The 23312-nt window shown below is 41.3% G+C and overlaps 1 pseudogene; it reads right to left on the reverse strand.

Moving 5' to 3' along the window:
* Positions 1 to 14401: 14401 nt before the first annotated feature.
* The window catches only part of LOC121482429, a 73300-nt pseudogene continuing 64389 nt past the window's right edge, over positions 14402 to 23312 (reverse strand).

Consider the following 23312-nt stretch of genomic DNA (forward strand, 5'->3'; position numbering starts at 1 on the left):
ATCTACAAAGCTACACTTAAAGAAAGCCACAGGCGCAGCTGTTTTATTCTTTAGCATCTTCTATGGCAACCTTCTCGTGAAATTCAGGAAAAAATAAATCAGTCTGAATGAGAAAACTAGTTCGCTATGGGCAACGTGAGTCCCAGGGTCAGGCACAGAGAGGGGATCGCATGTTTTCGTTGCAGTGAAAGATTCTCAATCTCTCTGGACTCGCTGTTTTAAAAGTGGAAACGAAGATGGTAACCACTAACAGAAAAGGTCAGAGTCCAATGACTGGATATAATTTCTCTCCCCAAAATTGGAAATCATTTCTAAAGGCTCCTCATAAGCACAGTACATAGGGACCTATCATCCTTTTATCCATTTTCTCTTGATCAGATTTCTAAGTTTCAGTGAGACAACTATATAAAAATTCTTCTCAGGTAATACTTCTGAAATGCTCACCTTCATCAAACCCACATTACAGATACATTAAAAAGAAAAAGAACTAGGGCCGCCTGGGGGGGCTCAGTGGTTGAGTGTCTGTCTTTGGCTCAGGGTGTGATCCCAGAGTTCCGGGATCGAGTCCCGCATCCGGCTCCCCGTGGGGAACCTGCTTCTTCCTCCGCCTGTGTCTCTGCCTCTCTCTCTTTCTGTCTCTCATGAATAAGTAAAATCTTAAAGAAGAAGAAGAAGAAGAAGAAGAAGAAGAAGAAGAAGAAGAAGAAGAAGAAGAAGTAGTAGTAGAAGTAGTAGTAGTAGTAGTAGAAGTAGTAGTAGTAGTAGTAGTAGTAAAGATGTCCCTGCTAAGGTCTGCATACATACATGCAGATAGGAGAATATGTGTATATTAAGTGAATCTGTGTGCTAGGATCCCTGAAATATTTTCCTATCCTAAGAGTTGAGTCCTTGGAGCTGAAATTATAGTGTGTGTGTGTGTGTGTGTGTGTGACACTTCTGGATCACCAACATTTATCACTTGAGAACAAGGTAGAGATTAAAGAAGACTCCTCTATGCACCCCCAAACACACACACACACACACACACACACACACACACACACACACTCTCTCTCTCTCTCTCTCTCTCTCACACACACACACACTCTCTCTCTCTCTTTCACACACACACTCTCTCTCTCTCTCTCTCTCTCTCTCTCACACACACACACACACACACACACACACACACACACACAGCCCAGACAGCCCTCAAGATTTTTTGTTGTTGTGATTTTTCCTTTCCTTGGTGCCTTCCAAGCCCTGCGCCAGGGGTCTGCGTGCTTCTCAACTTAATCACCCTCCAAAAGAGCTGTCAAGGCTTGCCCTTTCCTATCAAGCCTTCTAGCTCCAGTTCCAAAAGATGCATGGTGTAAGTGCGTGGAGGAAAGGTCATTTTGGAAAGGATTTTCATCAAATATGCCACACCATTCACCGAGAGTCACGCTGTATCATGTGGGCGGCTTACACAACCACTTCCTGAGTCTTTCTGTTCCTCCTTCTTCCCACAACTTCCTTGTCACTAGGAGAGCTCCAAGATGAGCCTCCACTATTTTATCCAGCATCTGACCACAGACCATATCAACAGGCTGAAAAATAGAAGCCACAGAACTGACTCAACCAGAATTGACTAAAAGTCTGGGAGGAAATGGGTTTTGTTTTTTGTTTTTTTTGGGGGGGGGGTTGTTTTTGTTTTTGTTTTTTTGTCATCCAGGCAAAATAAAACTTCAAAACCAAAAGCTATTCTCAGCTGTGAAGGCAGCCCTGGGAAAGTTCAGGAGTCTAGCCAGACTCGTTTTATACAATTCAATATAAAGGGTGACTCTGTCCTGCCCTTTCTCACTTGGATTCTTTGCTTCTGAATAAAAGTGTTTCTATTATGAGAGGTGAGACCAGAACCCTTGGGTTCTGAAAATGGTTTGTGTGACTTCAGACAATTGTCTTTGCAAATATGATACCATATTCTCACCCTGGAATCCACAGAGACCCACGTCAACGTAAGCAAGCAGAACCCAGTACTAGGGAGCACAGTGGCACAGGCCAAGTCATGGATCATTATGGGACCAGTCTGACATCAGACCCCGAAAGGGGAGGGTTGGCCCTTGGGAACCTTCTCCCCTGCCGCCACCATTTCCTTTTTCTCCAAGTGTCACCCCTCTTGGAAAGCCAGATCCCCCACAGCAACCCCCCCCCCCCGGCTATTAGGGGTTTCCTTTCAATTTTTGTTTTTTACCCAATTCAATAAAATTTGTTGTTCATTGAAATGCACCAGGGTCTTCCTCCCTTTCTCCCATCTTACTCTGCATTTTTCTGCCTCTTCCCTTCCCACTTCAATCCTCACTTACAACCCCAGGGAGTGACGAGGAGGTGTGGTAGATCTCCAGATCCTAAGCCTCCATCTGAATCCCACTGCGCCACCTAGTGGCCACCTGGTCGTTGGCAATCCACCTTCCGAACTGCACTTGTTTTGGGGGGTTGTTTTTTTGTTTACTGAAGTTCGATTTGCCAACATAGAGCATAACACCCAGTGCTCATCAACTGCACTTGTTCTGTTGAGGTCTCGGGATGGCCAAGCTTGCCTAAGGGGATTATTTGAGGATAAAAGTGAAATAGTACCTGTGGCATTGTTTTGTGAACTGTCGATTACTAATTTCAGGTTGTGATAACTAGCAAATCTCCTTTCTGTGCCAGTTCGGGCTGAAATTTTCCCTTGCTTGAAAATGTAAGTACCACAAACACAGCTTCTAACTGATGTTCTCTTCAAACTGTCTACTCTTCAGCCACCTCCACCCACCCTCCCTGTCTGCTGCCACCCAGGGCTAAGCTCAGGCCAAGACTCTGGATCAGAGCAAAGGCCATGAGAGGCAAAGACAAACCAGCAAACTGACTCACGTTGGGAACTCGGAAGAACCTCCTGGGGGCAAGGAATTTAGCAGCAAATCCAAAGAAAAGGGAAATCTGAAAGATCTGGGTCTTGAGGATGCAGAAAACAAAACTATTGACTGAAACAACAGACTTGGGGAAAGATGGTTTCAAACAGAGCCTAGAGGTATGTCTCAAATCACCCTCAGAGACCTTGTTTCCTTAAGGACACTGGACTGGAAACTTATTTAGACTCAGCTATCAATGTTCTATGAAAGTAAGGAAAGAAATGAATTTTTATTGAGGAAGAAGTACAATTCTGTAATTTTGTTCTGAATATGTTTTCTACCCTGAGATTCCTTACCCATCAGGGAAATAGATTCTTGTACTTTGAACAGCTGGCTGAGAGTGTGATGGAAAATTTATATAAAGCTGGGGCCCTGAGGAGACCTCAGGGATAAAGTTATATCCCCAAGGCTGTCGTTTTATCAATTTTTATCTCTTGTCTGGTGGTTATGGATGCAACTAGCCATGAATATAAAAAAGGCTTCTGTTTGGAGGTGCTCCTCACATTTTCTCATGGCACGATTCTCTTTTTTAAAAATGGCTGTAGCACTGACCATTCACAAAGTTAGAATCCATCCAGCCAACGACCCTGACCATTCAACCTCAAGTCAAAGGAGCATGTGTCTGAAAATCTCTGTGCATGATTTGTGCAGTGATACTTGCTGGTTTGACACATGATTATTTCGACCAAGTGGACAGAATTGTTTCTATGGACACCAAGACCACAGTCTGTTTCCAGAGCCATGCTCAATGTGGCCCTGGTCTTGGTTCTTCCAGGGCAAAGCAGTTGGAAGTATTTTTAAATAACCTATGAACTTGCCTACAGGTGGGCTGGCAGTCAAGAAATAATTTGCTTCCTGGGAACATGATAGGTAAGAGGGGTTTTTTGATCTGGAGATCACATCAATTCACTTGCAGGTGAATTGTCTTTCTTGAAGTAGAAATGCTTTCTGACAAAATTACTAGTGTTGTCCATTAGGGTAAAAATCCCACCTTCCTTCTAACCAAGCTGTCTTGTTTAGAGCTCTAGCAGTAAATTTAGCATGTAAGCCCTGCCAAAACATGCGAGCTGATGGATGCTAAATGTCTCAGAAACATGACTTATTGACCCTTAAACATCCATATCCTATGCTCATCTTAATTTGGGGCAATCGCAAAATTTTTTATCTTCAATTTAAACATACATAAAAGCAAGAAAGGACAGAGAATACAAAGATCAGTTGGAAGAGAACAAAATCACCTTGTATTTTGCAGACAGTTTCTCTCAAGGATGAGATTTTGAGGCTAAGTTAGAGCTAAATCAAGTAGATAGGAGAAGTGTCAACTATCCCATTAACCTGCTCATCTCCTTTACATAGTAAAGTGTGCCCTTGGGCCAACCAAGAACTATCCAATAGATGATATGTTCCTGGCACAGGAGAGGGAGAGAAAAAACACAGCTGCTGTTCTCAAGAAATGAACAGGCAAGCAGACAGCCTTAACCGTGCCTCATCCATAAAGTGGGGATAATACAGATTGCTTTAAAGGTATCATACCGGGCAGGCCCGGTGGCTCAGTGGTTTAGTGCCGCCTTCAGTCCAGGGTGGGATCCTGGAGACCTGGGATCGAGTCCCACGTTGGGCTCCCTGCATGGAGCCTGCTTCTCCCTCTGCCTATCTCTATCTCTCTCTCTCTCTCTCTCTCTCTCTCTCTCTCTCTCCCCCCCCCCTCTGTCCCTCATGAATAAGTAAATAAATCTTTAAAAAAAAAAGGTATCATACGAAGATAAAATAAAAAAATGATGCACAAACTTCCAGTTATAAAATGAATAAGTCACAGGGATGAAAAGTATAACATCAGGGATGTAATATTGTAATAATTTCATATGGTGACAGATGGTAACTATGCTTATGTTGGTGAGCATTTCATAATATATATAATTGTCCAATCAGTATGTTGTACCCCTAAAACTAATACATTATGTCACTACGCTCCAATTATAAATTAAAAGGCAACATGAAATGTAACTAAATGAAGTAGCATGAATAAACAAAATAATACGAAATACAAAACTAAAATGAAATCTTGTAAATTCTTTAGCTTAACAAGCTTAACACTTGACACTATTGGGTATCCTCATTCCTGCCTGTGGATGATGTTATGAACAAACTTGACTGGTGTTCCAGAATGGGTTACAGGTGGCCAGGTTAGGAGTTCATTCTCTGCAAAGAGAATCTTCACTTGACTAGCTCCTATGAAGTCATATGACTGTATTAGGAGAGTCAGTAGGTTAACATTCACCTGGAAGTGAGTTCCAGCAAGGTGTAAAGGCTTAAATGCAAAACAAACTGACAAATGGACCTCAAAGGAACTGGAAAAGGAGTAGAAGGAAACACAGGTGTATATTTTCATAATTCTCTGGGTGGGGAAAACATTTCCAACTGACCAATTCCAGGAGGAAATATTTGAATTAGGATAAACTCACCTTTACAAAAATGTTACACGTTCACATGTCCAAAAATCATTCATGTTAAAAGAGAAATGAAAAACTAGGAAAAAATACTTGCAATGCATATAAGAGACAAAGCTTTTCAAATCAAGAAAATTTGATAACAAACTCAACAGAAAAATCATTACGGACATGGAACAGACAATTCACAAATGAAGAAAACTCAAAGTCCGATAACATTTGAAAAGATGGCTAAGTCACTAACAATAAATTTGAAATGACAATAAAGAAGTAGCGAGCCATATATCAAAAGGTTTGGCAAAGCTGTAAAAGCTGGATAATGCCCATCAGAGGACAAGGGGTGGAGACCCACACAGCTTCACATACTCTTGGAAGAAATGTCAGTTCATATAACCTTTAGTAGTTCAAGTTAGTGGCATAATCTTTAACTAAGAAATGATCCTTCTAGGTATTTATCCTGAAGTAATATTTAGAATGACACACAAACACAGAAATTCTTAAATATTTATTCACTGTCACTGTAGTGGTTAAAACTGGGAATACTCCCAATGCCTGCCAATAGAGAATTTGTTAAATGAATTGTGGTACATCTATTCTCAGGGCTTCTCAACCCCAGCACTGTTGATGCCTGGACCACATCATTCTTGGTGGTAGGAGCTGTTCTGTGCACTACAGGATGCTGAACAGCACCCATGGCCTCCACCCATGAGATGAAACCAGCACCTTGTGCCCAATTATGACAAACAAAAATGTCTCCATATATCACCAGCTGTCACCTTGGGAGCAAAATCAACCCCACACCTTAGGAATCACCAATGTAAGTGAATACTATGTAGTCTTTAAAAAGAGTGTATCAGGGGATCCCTGGGTGGCGCAGCGGTTTGGCGCCTTCCTTTGGCCCAGGGCGCGATCCTGGAGACTCGGGATCGAATCCCACGTCGGGCTCCCGGTGCATGGAGCCTGCTTCTCCTCCCTCTGCCTGTGTCTCTGCCTCTCTCTCTCTCTGTGTGACTATCATAAATAAAATAAAATAAAAATTCTAAAAAAAAAAAAAAGAGTGTATCAGAGTCCCATGCATGACAAGGAACGACAAGCATGGGATATGGTTAAATTAGGTAAGTGATTAGTGAATATTATGTGCTATGTAATCTGATTTTCACAAATACATATAATTTTGCATAATTATTTGTGCATGGTGCTATGTCCCGAGGGAAAAAATCAGGGAGAGTCCTGGCAAACTCATGGTCAATGGTGATGATCCTGAGCCTCTAATCTTAGACATGAAGAATGTCTGTGTTTAAGATGAACAAGTCACATGACCTCTCTGAGTCTCCGGATCTCTCATCTCTACACAATGTCATTCAAACGATAAAGGATTCATGAGGAAGACATTCGAAAAGCAATAGGGAGCACTTGTGAGCACGGCCTAACATACAGAGTTGTCCAATCACTGTGTTGTACACGTGTGTCAACCAAACTTCAATTTTAAAAACTGACAGTCATTTTAGTGAAAATGTTCTGTCTGAAAGAGATCAAACTTTGGCTTTGAGGCCATTGATTTTAAGCTTTTGCAAAATAGATTCATAATTTAGATTCAATTTCTAGAAGAGTTTTTTGAGGGTCAAATTCCTATTTCAGAACCCATCAGCAGATACGCAGCTCACCCCTCACCACTGCCTTTTCCATGATTCCCCGGGCTTCCCTCCTGCTGCATATACTTGGTTTTTCTTGTTGTTGCCATTCATTTATTTTTGTACTGACCTTTTTTAAAAAACAAAAACAAAGAAAACGTGACCTTGGAACTTTGAACAGAAAAACCATTTAAAACACGAAGGTCTCTAGTGTTCTGTTTTGTTTTTATCCTGTGCTCATATTCATCTTATGGACTATAGAGAAGAATACTTTTCTTGGCTTTTGTTGTTTAAAAATAGGCAACGATAACCGGAGTTCTTGGAATTTAAAATGTCTAAAGCTCAGAGAATGATGGAAGTCAGGCAGCAAATACAACTTGTCCTTGCTGATCTATCTCTAAATGAAAACGGAGAGGGTGAGCAGGTTAGCTGTCTAATTCTCTGGGCCTTCAGTAGCAAATAAAAGAATCTATTTGATTGAGAGGTTTCTTTAACAGGAGACCCCATCTGTGATAGAAAGAACAAAATTAACTGTTATGCTTCATTTGTTTTCATTATCCCCAAAACAGCATGTCTCTGAGATCAAACAGATTTCACTCTTTTCCTCTTAATGCAGCTATGGCAAGTGTCAGAGAGGAGAGAAAAATCTACTTTCTCTTGCAGGCCCGAGAACCTATAGGATGTAGGGTAGGGAGTGCATCAGATTCAGGACTTTAACACAAATTAGATAAAATGACGGTATTTAAAGGAGAAACCATTCAATAGATACCACCCAAACTCCTAGAAATGTCGAATCCCTCTTCCACAAGAGGCATTCCCGGAAATGATGAAAGATTAGGTTATTGGATGAAAGGAGATTAGACAAAAACTCCAATTATGTTCCAACCAAGAGAGCTATATTCTGTTGAATTACCTGCTCTTTGTAAAAGCAGTTGGGGATTAATTTCAGAGTGCCTTCCTTCGGTAAGTTGTGTTATTTAATACCAGAAGCAATTCTGAATCATTCAAAAGAGAGTGACAAAATAACTAGCCCAGAGTAGATTGTTTACTAAGAGTAGCTACCTTGAATAAAGACCAGCACAGAGGGTCTCACCTGGAACCCTGGCTGGAAGGCGACCCAGATGGTGACAGGCTCCAACTCTTTACTTCCCTCCCAGTTATGCCACCATTCACTTGTTCATCTTTTCCTGCTCCCCCTCCCTGGGGCCTCTGCAGCATGGAACTTTCCTGTGAAATCTCATCTGCTCACTTCTCTGCAGTTTCCTCATCTGCCCCAGGGAGGGCTTCGGGGCTTTTCACCTTTGCTTTTTCTATCAGCCCAACTGCATTTTTAAAATTTTCAGCTATTCCTCAAAATATGTGATCTGATGGTGGCCCCCAAGTCTCTTTCCAGAGCTGCCATGAGTTTATTATAATTTAAAAAATTCTTCCAACACATCAGTGGGAGTTTTGATCCCAAAAAGCAGTGAACTTTGCTCTCCCGATACAGACATAACAAATTAGTATCTTGCCTAGTGTTCTCTTTGACAGAAGAGACCAAGACCAATGTTCTTTCCTACTCCTCATCAACCTACAGAGCTATAGGAAACATGCCCCATATACATTTAAATATTTAGTATCTCCTCCTTGTTCATTTATTTCTTATCCTTTTTGTTTTCTTCTACGTGGAATTTTCAAAATCTGCTATAATACTTTTCTGAAGTTCTTTTTTGCTAGGAAAGAGATGTTATGTCTTTAGATTAATAAATAATGTATACAACTCTAATGATATTTTTCTATTAATATTTAGCAAAGCATTAAATTGAGTCTGTGTGTTAAACTTATGGAATTGATGAGCTCTGACCGTGGGGCCACATAACAAGGCATCTGCCTCTAGAAGACATTACTCTGTGCAGAGGGTTTCATATTAATTTCTAAAGTACTTGGGTTAATGATGTTTCATTAAGGAACCCTTAACAAATGCAAAGTGTTCACTTTTATGGAGGGATTTAATGGGAACTTAATGGATTTATTCTATTACTTTGCTCATTTAAAAAATATTCTTTAATTAGATATTACTATTAATGGACCTGTTATGCACATTTCAAGGAGTCTCTCCAATTATTCAGAATTTAATCATTAAAATTTATCAAATCAGATGGAGAAAGCATAGATGAAAACAGTTACATATTTAGATAAGTACCCTTGAATGTAAGACATGTAACAAATGAACAGCTGAGATCTAATAGGGAGGGGAGTTCCTCAAATATATTTGAAAAACTGATCATCGAAATTTTTCTTCATATACAAGAGTTTAATTATTCACCCATTTGTTAAACATATATTTCTCTACTACTCATATGTGAGCTATAGTGATTTAAAAAATAGAAGAGGGGCACCTGGGTGGCTCAGTCACTTAAAAGTCTGCCTTCGGCTCAGGTCATGATCCTAGGGTCATGGGATCAAGTCCCACACAAGGCTCCCTGCTCAGCTCCCTCTGTCACTCACCCTGCTTGTGCTCTCTCTCGCTGCCTCTCGCTCTCAAATAAATAAAATCTTTTAAAAATAAAAAAACAGAAGAATTTAAGAATCAAATGAAAGCAGAAATAGACAAACCAGTAACTATGCTAGAATAGAACATGGTATGTGCTAAAATAAAGGTAAGAGCAATGTGCCAAGGAGCAAAAAAGGACAACTCACTTGACTCGAATGCGAAGGGAGGAAAAGACATTAGAGACAAGGTGACATTTGAGTTGAGTCTTAGAAGTTGACTTAACACTAGCCAGGCATATGAGACAGGGAAGGATACCTTAGGCAAAGAAAATTTGGAAACACAGAATACTGTGTGTTTCAGAAGGTCATGGTACACAAGGGAATATGTGAGAGCTTGAATTGATGTGCTGGCAATGAGGATAAAGAGAAGAGGATGAATTAGAAAACTATTTCAGAAAGCTTGACTTGACTTGAGTAACTGATCATACACAGAATGGATTGATGGAGAGGTCTAGGACATTTACCAGATTTCTGATTCGGGTGGAAGTATGTATGGCGGTGCCTTTCACCCGTGTAGGGAATATAGGAGTAAGAGTGCATTTGTGGAGGATGGAGTGTCAGAGACTGTGATGAACACCATCTTGGACAGGCTCCTTAGAGAAACCTACAGGAGATCCAGATGGCCCAGGCAGCCAGATATTTGACATGGAAAGAGATCTGTACTGAAAATACAGAGGTGAGATTGTTATTCTTCTGATTATATCATGAAACCAAGTTGTCAGGAGAGGTACGAGATTAGTTTTGTTGTTAGAGAAAAAAAATTGTGATTTTCAAAATTACTATCCAGTATCATCATCTGCCATAAAGCATGCATACCTACTGTATAACTAAAGCCTGATAATAGGCCCACACCCTTTAAATTAGGGACTCCAGCATTCTGCTGAGGACTAGGCATTCGTGGAACATGGAGTGTAGAATGAGAAAGACATCAACAGGTGACCGGAAAATTGGGAGTTAAAAAGCAAATGATAGGGGCACCTGGGTGGCTCAGCTGGTTAAGCATCCAACTCTTGATTTCAGTTCAGGACATGATCTCGAGGTCGTGAGATCTAGCCCCATGTTGGGCCCTACTGTGGGCATGAAGCCTGCTCAAGATTTTCTCTCTCCCTCTGCCCCTCCCCCTCTTAAAAGAAAAGCAATGATATATGCAAATGTTCACAGAAGCAATATTCATAATAACCAAAAAGTGGAAATAGTCCAAATAACCGCCAGCTGATGAATGGATAAGTAGAATGAAGTATATCCATACAATGTAATATTATTCAGCAATAAAAAGGAACAAAGCCCTGATACATGTTGCAATACAGATGAACCTTGAAAACATGCTAAGCTAAGGAAGTCAATTACAAAAGAATATATTTTATATGATTCCATGAATAGGATATGTGCAGGACAGGCAAGTCTCTAGAGACAGAAAGTAGAGTAGTGGTGGCCTAGGGCTGGGGAGGGTAGAAGGGTAGAGAGAAATGGAAGGCAGTTGCTAACGTATTGCTTTGGGGAGGGATAAAATGTTCTAAAAGTGATAGTGCTGATAGTTGTACAACTCTGTGAATGTATTGAAAGCCACTGAATTCTACATATTAAATGGGTGAATTGTACAGTATGTGAATTATATTTCAATAAAGTTGTTACAACAAAAGAGTTTTATAGTCTTATTTTACAAATGAATATTTCAGTAACTATGTATTGAGAGCCTACAAAAAAAGCAAATGATGTCCACACGATGAATTATTAAGTGAGAAAAACAAATTGCAGAGTAATGCATATCTTAGGGACCCATTTTACAAAAATAAGCATCAAGAAAAGCCCTATTATACACATTTATGTTTGTGTAGCATGTATAAGTTACAGAAGGATAAACACATTGCTTTCAACAAAAGAATAGGAAAGGGATGAGTGGATAATTAGCTTTTTAAAACACATAGCTGCATATTTTTCTGATCTTAAGATAGGCAGGTTATTCCTTTATATTTTGAAAAATTAATATAAAAATGTATTAAAAATACAAGTAAACATGGTATCAGGCCTTAAGCCTCCTTGCAAGGGTCATAGCTCTGTCTCCTGCTTGTGTGCTTCACTGAATGCTCACTCTGACCCTCAGCCCAAGATAGGTCAACTCAGCCCTATCCAACCCAACCCCAACCTTGGGGCTTTTTAAAACATTTTATTTCTTTATTCATGAGAGACACACAGAAAGAGGCAGAGACAGGCAGAGGGAGAAGCAGGCTCCCTGCGGGGAGCCCAGTGCAGGACTCGATCCCAGGACCCTGGGATCATGTCCTGAGCCGAAGGCAGATGCCCCCCAACCCCAACCTTGGGTCCACGGACAGAGATTCACTCTTGCTTAATGATGGAAAATAACAGAGAGAGAACATGTGTACACAATCAAAGCAATAATGGGGTACTTGGGAGATATTTTTGTTAAGCACCTACTCACTGCCTGGAATTTTATATCCATCCTCTAATTTATAACTCCATAACAAATCTAGGAAGTGGGTATTTTACCTCCACTAAGCATACAGAGATGCTGACTCAGGAAAGCTAAGTGATCCACCCAAGGTCACATTTCTATGGAATTATAAGGGCATATCTGCCTGACCCTTTCCAAAATCTCTACCAGCTTTGTGTGTCAAGAAGCTCTGAGTCCATGATTATATTCAGAGTAAAGGGGGAAAAACTAACCCTCAAGAAAAAAAACTGGATCAATTTATATGGGGTAGTAGTGGCCCTTAAGAGTAAAATGGGGTGCTAGCTAGAATCAAGGAAGAAGAACCTTGGTAGAAACTCAGTCCTTCAGGCTGGGCCAACATGGGGGAACATGCAGTGGGAAGATCAAAGACCCAAAGGAACAGCCCAAGTCTGTGAAATGGCCTGGAGTCCATGAGGATCTTGGGAAACAGGCTATAACTTTGGGTGGGGGGTGCTGTTGTTAGAGTGCTTCAGACTTCTCTCTGAGGATACTGAGGTCTAGGCCCAGTTGACCATGGAAGCAACTTCCATGAAAAAAGTTCACAAGAGTTCCAGAGTCATGGCTAGGGTATCAGTAAAGTGATTTAATCCCAGGCCTTAGCAGATGGAGGTGAATGTTAGTGTGGAGTATGTAGTGAGGTTCCAGCTAGACCAGGCTCAGATTCATATCATGGCTGTGTCTTCTGGACTACTGGCCCTCCAAATGATGGCACACTGGAGCCAGCTTATATTGGCTTGCAAAGAGCTCATGGTGCACATATCCTCCCAACTCCATGTTCACTGACATCACATTGGTCATCTGTAATCATCCATAGGGGAAGTATTTATACTATGGAAACTGGCAAATGCTTCAAATCAAGGTGCTTTTTTTCCCTAAAGAGCCAGTTGTTAAACATTTACAACTGCCTCTAGGTATTAACACAGATGGGAAATGATGAGGGAACCTGTGAGGAAGTTTTGAGCATTTGAGAGTGAATATGAGATCAAAAGTCAAAGAGGATGCTCTTATACCCATTCCCCAAAGTGACCTGAACGAGGAGATTTGACCACATAGAGGGACTCTATACAGCAGGAACACTGGGAAATAAGCAGCCCTATTTTGGTATCTAAATTGTGACTCGAGCAGGTAGGGAGTATTTTGCCAAGTGTTTGTTTTGTAGATGGCTTTGAGAGTGCAGTAAGGGTTGAAAGGAACTCCATCTCTGGAAATCCTTCTGTGAGAGGAAACTGGTACTAATGTCAGTGCCTGGGTACAGTTCTTAAAAGCTGTAGCCAAAGACCAGGGTGGGCTGACTCATGAGCCTATATGAGATACTCTTTGAGATACTCTTTGAGTATCTCATACTTTGAGGGGAAGGCTGAAGACATGGTGACAGCAGGTGGGGACAATCCAGCTATATTTGGGCACTGTAACGTTACCTCACTTGTACCTCTGCTTGTGATACCTAGGGAGTTTGGAGTTATGGTTATTTTGTCTGCTCCAGCAGATGTGGTTCCCATCTGTGTGTGTGATAGGCAGACTTCTAAGATGGCTCCTGGTGATTCCCATCCTCTTGCTATTCACATCCCTGCATGATCTCGTCTCATTGAGCGTGAGCAGGACCTAGTGACTAGCTCCTAATGGACTGAATATGGTAAAGTCATGGGACGTCACTTCAGTGTTTAAGTTATAAAAGACCATGACTCCATCCTGCTGGTAGACTGTCTTTATTGTCTTCTTAGCTTGTACACTTTGATAAAGCGAATGTAGAGAGGCCCACATTGCAAGGAACTGAGGGCAGCCTCCAGTCAATAACCATGAAGAAACTGATCCCCCGGTCCAACAGCCCTTGAGGGACTGAATCCTGACCATCACCATGCGAGTGACCCTTCCCCAGCTGAGTTTGATATGAGACCACAGCCTTGGTCAATACCTCGATCGCACTGTTGTGAAACTCTGAGAGCCAGAGGATGCACACATCTAAGCTGTGCCTGAATTTGTGGCCCACATAAACTTTGTGATAACAAATGTGTGTTGTAAGCTGCAAAGTTTGGGGGTAGCATGTCATGCAGCAGTCGTTAACTCATATGGCCTGGGATAATACAGGCTGGGAGGCCTCACATGTTTGTGTGCTCAGTTTCAGGTCGTCACTAACAATCATAAATCCTGCTGCAGAAAACATTACAAAGGGTAGGTACAAGGTGGCAGGCCATTAACCCAAACCATTCCCAGTGGCGTAAAGAGCTACAGTGACATGCAGATAGACTTGGGAAAGTCAGACAAGGCAGGATGGATTCACCCAGTAAAGAAACACGAGCCCTTCGTACACTTGATTTACTACCTGGACACTGGAAAGAAGAGCCAGGACCATCAGCTCCCCATGGTCCTTACTCAGGGAGACACCAAAATAAAAGCAGCCAGGTAATGGCAGCATCAATGGCAGGACAATTTCATGTCTGTGGACAAGACCTGTTCTGCATTACTCTCAGTTATCTGCAGGCCAGGGTTGTAAGACAGCTCCCGTGGCACCAGAAACAGGTACGGGGGAAAGGTGAGTAGATCCACACCGAAACACAAAGGTTCCTTCCACCACTGTGCCAAGTGCTGTAAGGGTATTAACTCATTTAAGATTCACAGTAATGAGGTAAGGGTGGTAATATTATTCACAGCTTTCTGTAAAGAAGAAATCTAAGGTACCCAGAAGTTGAGCTGAGCCACTCAAAGTCACACAAAGTGAGTGGCAGAGCCGGGCTTTGAACTGGGTCTCCACTCAGCCTCCATGCCCTTCTGCCTCTCTGCAGTGAGCCAATGAGCTTGGCTGGACAAAGGTTCTGAGGAAGGAATGATGGAAAAGAGGGAAGTTTCTGACGTTTATGGTCAGGGGTTCTGAAGAACCGAGGAAGGCTGAAGTTCAGATGATCAGGTTGTTCTTTACCTTTAAGAAGCTTGTTGTCTTCTCTGAAGGAAAAAAGGAAACTAAAAGCAAAACAAAATGAAGCTTCTGTGAAGGGCAGTGTTTTCTTCCCCCTTTGGACAGGAAAACCAATGCACCAAGCAAATGCTGTTCCTGAGGTGCCAGCAACCTGAGGACAGCCCAACGAACCACTGAGAAGGACCTTTGTCATGTGACAGCCCCATTTCTCCCTAGGACAATCAGGTGGGCATCCTCAGTGGCACGTACTCAGGAGTTTCTGTTGCTGGCCTAGAGGCTGAGATAAGAACCACTAGAAATCCTTGCTTGGTAGTGCTTCTCGATGGGGCAGTCCTCCTCCTGCCCTCTAACCACACACCCACTCTTCACTCCAGGAAACCCTTGCCAATGTCTGGAGGTTTGGGGTTGTCACAACTGGAGGGTCATGGGACTACTGGCATCTAGTGGGTAGAGGCCAAGGATGCTGCTTCATACCCAACCATACATGGCACAGATTCACACACACACACACACACACACACACACACACACACACGGTCAGGAAATCTTGCCCAAGAAGAAGTAGTATGCTGAGTCACTCACTTAGATATGATTCTGAACATCTGCAGGGAAAAAAGAGCGTGGAGGAGGAAACATTAATAAGTATAAAACCAAGCATTGCCTATATCATCCCTTGGTGAAATGGGTTCTTCAAAACAGCCAACAAGATGGATCAGTGAAGCCCTAACTTGTTTTCTGTCTTAAAATTATTGGTGTTCTGTATCTCCTAGAAAAATCAGATATCTGGTTCATAGCTGGAGCCAATAACTGAGAATCGTGCCATGAAATTTAGTCTAAGTCATCTTTCTTCCCATGCCTGCAACATCTTCAATCAACAATTAGGATCATCTGGTACCTTATAAAATGCCTGGCCATCCATTTTTCTAAGCGGACAAAGAAATATGGAAAACATGAGGTGCTTCATTATTCAGCAAGAAAACTGATTCACTGAGAGCCTGCAAGCAAAGCCACTCTACCTTCATAGGTGCATTAAAATAATTTGAACTGCATTATAGCAAAGCCAAAAAGCCACTTGGTCATTGACAGACACAAACAAGCCCGAGAAACCTAAAAAGAACAGCTTTCCCAAAATAAAACCCAAATGTACATTGGAGAAAGACAGTAACCCTACCCCACTGTGTCAATATAGAAGAGAGGAGCAGTAGAGTAACGAGTCAGCACTACCAGATTTACATGCACGTAAGGGAGCTCAAAAGTATCTATGAAGTTCCGACAGAATTTTCTGTAAGTTTCTACAGTGAAGGAGAGGAAAGAATAATTCAATCTTCTCTTATCTCCCTGAGTAATACATGGACTCACTCTGTGATAGTCCCCTATAGACCTCACGAGAAAGTCAATTTTGGAGGGATGAGTATACAGTGTCCAGGATCAGAAGGCATTTGACCTTTCATCATAAAATAAGAAGGTCAGGCCTCTTACTGGCCCTATTAAGTTTTCAAGGAAATACTCTAAGGAAAGGAGGGTAAAGAAGCAGCCAATCCTCCCCCTCCAAGGAAAATTCATCATTTTACTCTTATGCATTGGAGAGAAGTCAAAGGAAAAAGTGTAGGTCTAGCTCCAGCTAAGTACCAGGCATGCAGAGTCTGGTCAGTTCTCTCTATTCATGGCAGTTACATGCTATAAAATCACCACACACACTCAATTAGCAAACACTAAAGCCCTGCTCCCCAGGGAAATACAGGGCTACATTCCTGTGATGGTCTGGTCACAACATTTTTGTCACCCAATCAATACATAACTTTGTTTTGTGTGTCTCTCTTTGAAGACACTTTATTTAGAATATGTTGCTGACTCATTAACATTGAACTCACAGCCAACAGCACTGTAACTCAGGCCTGACACAGCTGAGCCAACATGCGTGTTTTCTCCATAAGGCACGATACAGGCTTCTTACACTTAGAAACAACAGACAGTGCTTCAGCACTACACTTGCGGGTCATTTTAAGCCGTGAAATCACACACACACACACACACACACACACACACACACAGTTCAAAAATGCAAAATTATGTGCACTAAGTAGATTGGAAAGCGGACACTTGTTTAACTTGAGAGCTGAAACTAGAAGGCAGAACATCGTCTTCTTTGACCTCAACTGGCAATGTGCACTTTGGGTGACGCGAACTTTTTGCCACTCCGTGCATTTCTGTGAATGATTGCAAAAGAAATATAAGTATTAATATTGGGTTACAAGTACATTTTACCAAGCTGGCAAGTTCACAGATAGAGAATCACAAATAATGAGGATCAACTGGATGTTACCCTATTTACACCTTACAATGACCTTGCAAAGTAGGCATCATAATCTCTATTATCCATTAAAAGAGTAAGTTCAGGAAGGTTAAATAACTTACCCAAGATTACCAAACTAACAAGTGATTGATTTGGTAAATAATTCTTAGTTTCCAGTGTACCAGGCTGGGACTCAAAGCCCACTGAAGCCACCCAACTGCGGCAGGCAGGCAAAGTAGGAAAGACCAGTGAACTCAGAACTCAAGGCACATTCAGGGGCTACCCCTCAGCTCCTATTAAGATCCTTCTTCTACTTACTTATTTATTCATGAGAGACACAGAGAGAGAGAGAGAGGCAGAAACACAGGCAGAGGGAGAAGCAGGCTCCCTGTGGGGAGCCTGATGCAGGACTCGATCTCGGGATCCTGGCATCACGACCTGAGCCAAAGGCAGATGCTCAACCACTGAGCTACCCAGGTGCCCCCTATTAAGACCCTTCTTAAGTTATACAGTCAGACACAGCCTCTAGTTGTCACATTCATCTCTATCAAAAGAGCAGCTAAGGGGGGCACTACCCTTCTGGAAAAGTAGTGAAACACCATGTAACTAAAACTGAGGCCCAGCCAGAAAAGGACCATTTTATCAAACCCATTATTTGGGGGGCAGAAATTTGTTCCTCCTTAGCCAAACCTCCAAGCTACCCAATATGGTGATTTTGGAGATGTCACTGTTATTAGAAAGAGCAGCTGGTACAAAGCTGAGCAGTCTCCTCCAACTTAATACTTGCCTTACCTCAGACAAATGGTTCAGTTCTCAGCCTGAAAATGGCGTATTTGCTGAGTTTGACTTCTTTGAAACTTCCATTAGGGGTTTCAGATATCACCAGGAGCATTTTGAAAGACCTCGAGTTTTCTGGCCCAGTGGACCAACCTGATGCAATAGTTTAACAACCACCTTCCCACCAGTTGGTAAACAACTCCAACAACTACTTTACCTCGTATGTGGAGTCACAGTATCTCTTGCTCTGAAGATCAATCCCTTGGTCCCCTGTCTTCTGTAAACTTCCTATACTCTCTCCTTTCACTGAACTAATTCTGAGACATGTAAAGCCCCCAGCAAGTTCCCCCAGCATCCTTAGTTAAAAAAATATGAGTCACATCACTGAGGTTAGCTTGGTCCTGTGCCCAACCTGGAGGAGAACCATTGCCCCTGCCACTTCCTTCCTTCCTTCTCTCAGTGATGTGACCACTGGTGCTCCTGGCTCCCAGCTTGAGAAGAACTCAGTTACTAGAGGCCCGACCCTCCCAGGGGAACAGAGAACTTTGGGACAGCAGCCCAGAGCCCTAGCAGTTACTGATTGAAATGGAAAAAGAGGGGAATGCTAGAAGACCAGTGTTTGATAGGACATAGGGAAGCTCCAGGAATACTCTGAGTTTTTCCTAGAGTAGCAGGAAGGACTTGAGGGAAGAATTGGCTTTGTCAATTCTGAGTAAGTGATGAAGATACACTCCTTTATAATTAACAATTGAGACCCTATCTTATGCCCAGGCCTGGTGAAACATGGAACATGAATATTCGGTCAACAGTGTTCCCTAGAGCTCACAAAAAAGTGTTGTTACACTAAGTCTAAATATGGCACCATTTCTGGAGAAGGCTGTGGCTGTGTACATCAGCACAGAGTTCTAGGAAGTGATAACTTCCCAGAGGCACTGAGGGGGGTTATCTTGACATTATAATACCTGGCCTTAGTTTAGGGGAATGGAAAATATTTAATTTAGTCCATATTTGATACCTACGTTTCAAATGAGCCTTCTTATAACTTACAGAAGCATTGGTAGCTTAAAGGAACCAGGCTAACGGAGAGGACAGACAAAAAGGAATAAATTCAAAAGAATTCTTGGTATTCTTCAGATATTTTTGTTTGCCACCTGGCTGAGGAGAAGTTATACTTTGTTATTATAAACACAGAGAGTAAGAAGTTTCCATAAATGCCAAATGCAGATCTTCGAGAATGTTTTGAAGCAATTTCTGTGAAAAATAACATTCAGGAAGAACTCCATAAATCTTATTTTTTCAAATGTTGATGTTTCCAACTAGATCACTATCTAGAAATTCCAAGCCTAAAAAGTAGATTTAAGAAAAGAGGCTTTTTCCTCACTCTTCAAAGAAATCAACTTTTTTCCAGGAGTGGGAATAAAATGAGATGTTTAAATAGTGCACAGGGTTAAGTATCACGTAATGAATTTATTATAATACACAGTGGCTCCTCTTAGGTACCATCCTTTGAGGAAGTACTATAATTGAGATCACAATAAGTTTTTTTTTTCCCTTGAGAATAAAGGAACTAAGCCAGCTTTTATGGCTCCCAAAGAGGTTTCATGCCTTTGTTTAAATACCTGCCTGTGAGTTACTTAGTTCCATTAAAAAAAAAATTGTAATCAATAGAAAGAGACATGTTCCCTTTTGTCAGAGCCAGGTTGTAAAACCACAAGTAACATAGACTGGTTGGTCAGGAGACAAATTGCATGAAGCTCTAACTGGCTTATTAGGGTCACATCTTAGTCATGAATCAACCATGGTGCCTAGAGCAACAAGTTGATCCTAACTGGCGTCTTATAGGTGATGTCTTTCTGAATTAACGAATGGGTGACTACACTGGCGATACACAGGGGAGCATGGCGGGGGGGGGGTGCAGCAGAGGAGGCAAGGAATGATAATCCCACCCATGAAAACCCATAGGAACACGTTGCTCAATAAATTTACTACTTCCTCCTTTGAATCTGGCCTTTTCAGAAAAATTCAACAATTTCACCTCTTTGCTTTCTAGTATTGCAGATTTATTGTCTGCTTTCTTAAGTAAATATACCAATAAGCCAAATTCATCCTCACCTGGGTGAAGGATAAACTTTATAGGACATAAGAATGGGGCTAGGAAAGATGTTCAGCTCCCTTCCTGCAGTAGCAGCAAAAACCCCAGTGTTGCCAAGTTGTCTTAACAAAGCTGATCATGTGTAACTAACTATGGCATGTCATTATACGCTAGGATAGTCTATCACTGTACCAATATTTATAGACCTAAATATGATGACACCATTACCTTATCTCTACAGGGGTACAGATACTCAGGAGAGGAGTTTAAGACAACTCCTTTTATGATGCCCTTAATGTGCCATAAATCGAACTATAAGACTTAAAGTTCATCTTGATGTTTTCCTACTTCTAAAAAGCTTTTAGGCTATGGTGGATAAAGTACCTTGTGCTATTTCAACTTGATGGCTAACCTTTAAAGGGGATTCTGAAAGCCAAGAGAATATCATTACTGCTCCCACCCATTGATTCAGCAAACTATATGCTGAGCTCCTTGCATGTGACTGGTTGTGAGCTGGGTGCTAAGGATACAGATGAATAAGCTACAGGCCCCACTCACAGCATTTCTGGTCTAGGAATCATAACCAAACATCTGCGTGAACAATGCTATAGAGAGAGACATGAGCTGTGATAAATGCATGTACAGTGTACGGTGAGACCCATGGGAAACCATCATCAATTCTGCCTAGAAGATTGAGGAAAGGCTTCACAGAAGAGATGAAATTGAACTAAGCCCTGAGTAACGAGCTGCTACCAAGGTAGCTTAACCCCTTACAGTGAAGTGGTATTTTTCAAACTTGAGCGATAAAATGATAGCAAAAGAATTCGTTTGGCCTCTCAGGGTTGACTGACAGTATTTTTTATTCCAATGGTATTTTAAAACACGCATACATAAAACCAGGTATAAAATCTTCATGATCTTAGTCTGAAATCAAAACAAATTTACAAAACACATAGGATCAAAGTGACAATATCAATGGACTCCAAATTAGCCCTTTCATTTAACGAAAGGGACGATGCTGTTTTCCTGAAACCAAGTCGCCGATGTTGTTCGTGTCGTAGCTCCTCTCTGGCTTATCAAACTAATATGTACAAAGTAATATACTTAAACTTACAATAATACAAAAGAGCTCATGAGCAACTGCAGTTGTCTCCCTTTGAAGGAACCACTATTTCTAATTTTGTCTTTCTGACAGGTACTGCTGTATTTCTCAAAAATTTGCTTATACTGGTATTTTTTTATGTATTGACCTTAAGCATTTTATACCGATTTATTGAATTTTAGCTGTAGACTTAACACTCTTATTTACTACTCACTTCCCCCTCTATATTCCACCCAACAGAGTGACAAGAGTGGTCACCTCTGAGCATTAAACAGTATTTTAAACCTCCTTGTCTGGAGATTCTTGTCTGGAGCTATCAAACACAAGCTCTTCCTCTTTTTTCTCATTTTATTAGACAAAGACAGTCCTACCCCATCCTTCCTTCAATGTCTCCTCCCTTCCTTTCATCTCCCAATGAGTATCAGCTATTCCTTTTCTTGCATGATAATATTTATATCCTGAATTATAACCATAGTTAAGTTTCTTATGATTTGTCTATAGATCGATCCTAAATGTTAAAAACCTATAAGCTTTCTTAACATTTGGTTTGACCAAATATTGTTCACCTTAGAACCAAATGATGCCCTCCAGGGGCAGACTGTTAAAATCCCAGCTCTGCTTGTATTATCTATGCAACCTTGGGTGAACAACTTCACTGTGTCTCTTTACTTCATATAAAAAAAAATAGGGGGGTAATAATTTTACCTACCTCGTGGGGTTGCTATATTTCAGTGAATTAGTACATGTAAAATGTATAGTGCCTACGCATAGTAACTCCTCAATAAATATTAGTTTTCATTACATTTCCTTTCCTATGGCTTTCAGAGGAGACTGTCCCCAGGGTGAGGTTCAAATTAATTATCTTCTTTTATATATTCGACCAAAAGCCTTTTCCTTATTCTATATCATATCCAAATTGTTCACTTTGTCTCTTTTGCTGATTCTCTTTATATCTGGACACTTTCCTCCTGGGACTCCTGCATACTTTTGTGCCATTCCTCCTTTGACTGAGCTGATTTTAAGTCAGCTCACATCTTTGTTAGCCTCAGATTTCCCTTCCCCATAACCATGGAACTCTTTTTCATATCTCTGCTTTTTTAGAACCCCTATTTCCTCTGTCGCTATCTCTTGGTTTATCATTTTTTCCATCTAATACAGACCTCTCCACCCCTACCCAAATCAGGCATGTCCGATTACACAAGCAATTTGGCCAATAGTCATAAGTAGTGGCTTTATTAATTATATGTTTGATTGATGAAGTTTCATAGTTTTAAGAATAACTTGGTTCTTAATTTCTAAAACATTTTATATAGTTAGTTCTATTTCATCATTTTTAAAAGAAAATGTATTCTCAAATAACTTCCTAAGAAAAAAATGCACAAGTGCCAAACTTTCTGAAAGTCTTTATTCTGCACTCATACTATTTTGATATCTTCCCTATGGAATTTTAGGTTAAAATCACTTTCCCTTAGAACTTTGAAATTCTGGGGTGCCTGGGTGGCTCAGTTGGTTAAGCCTCTGACTACTGGTTTCAGCTCAGGTCATGATCTCAAGGTTGTGAGATGGAGCCCCACATCGGGCTCTGCGCTCAGCATGGAGTCCAACCAAGGTTCTCTCCCTCTCTCTCCCCTTCTGCCCCTCCCCCCACTTTGTCTAAAATAAATAAAATCTTGTTTTAAAAAAGAATCTTGAAATTCTTCCTTTAATGGCATTTAGTAGAGTGACCCAGTGTACCTATGATAGTTGTGTTTCATACCTGCTATCCCTGAGGCTGATCCATGTGTCACAGGTGAGATCTCCTAGTTAGACAGTAAGTTACATGGTCTTTGTAGCACTTAGCATTTGGTGTTGCTGATGAATAAAAAGAGAGTGATTTAATTCTTGTTCCATTCGAGGTAACATATTTTCTTCTTGAAAGTGTTTATACTTTTCTCTTTATCCTCAATGTTCTAAAAAAAAAATCATAGGATTTTTTAAATTTATTTTTTATTGGAGTTCAATTTGCCAACATATAGCATAACACCCAGTGCTCCTATCAAGTGCCCCCCTCAGTGCCCGTCACCCAGTAACCCCCACGCCCCGCCCACCTCCCTTTCCACCACCCCTTGTTTGTTTCCCAGAGTTAGGAGTCTCTCATGTTCTGTCTCC

This window comes from Vulpes lagopus, chromosome X (assembly GCF_018345385.1).
Source record: "Vulpes lagopus strain Blue_001 chromosome X, ASM1834538v1, whole genome shotgun sequence".
Lineage (NCBI taxonomy): Eukaryota > Metazoa > Chordata > Mammalia > Carnivora > Canidae > Vulpes > Vulpes lagopus.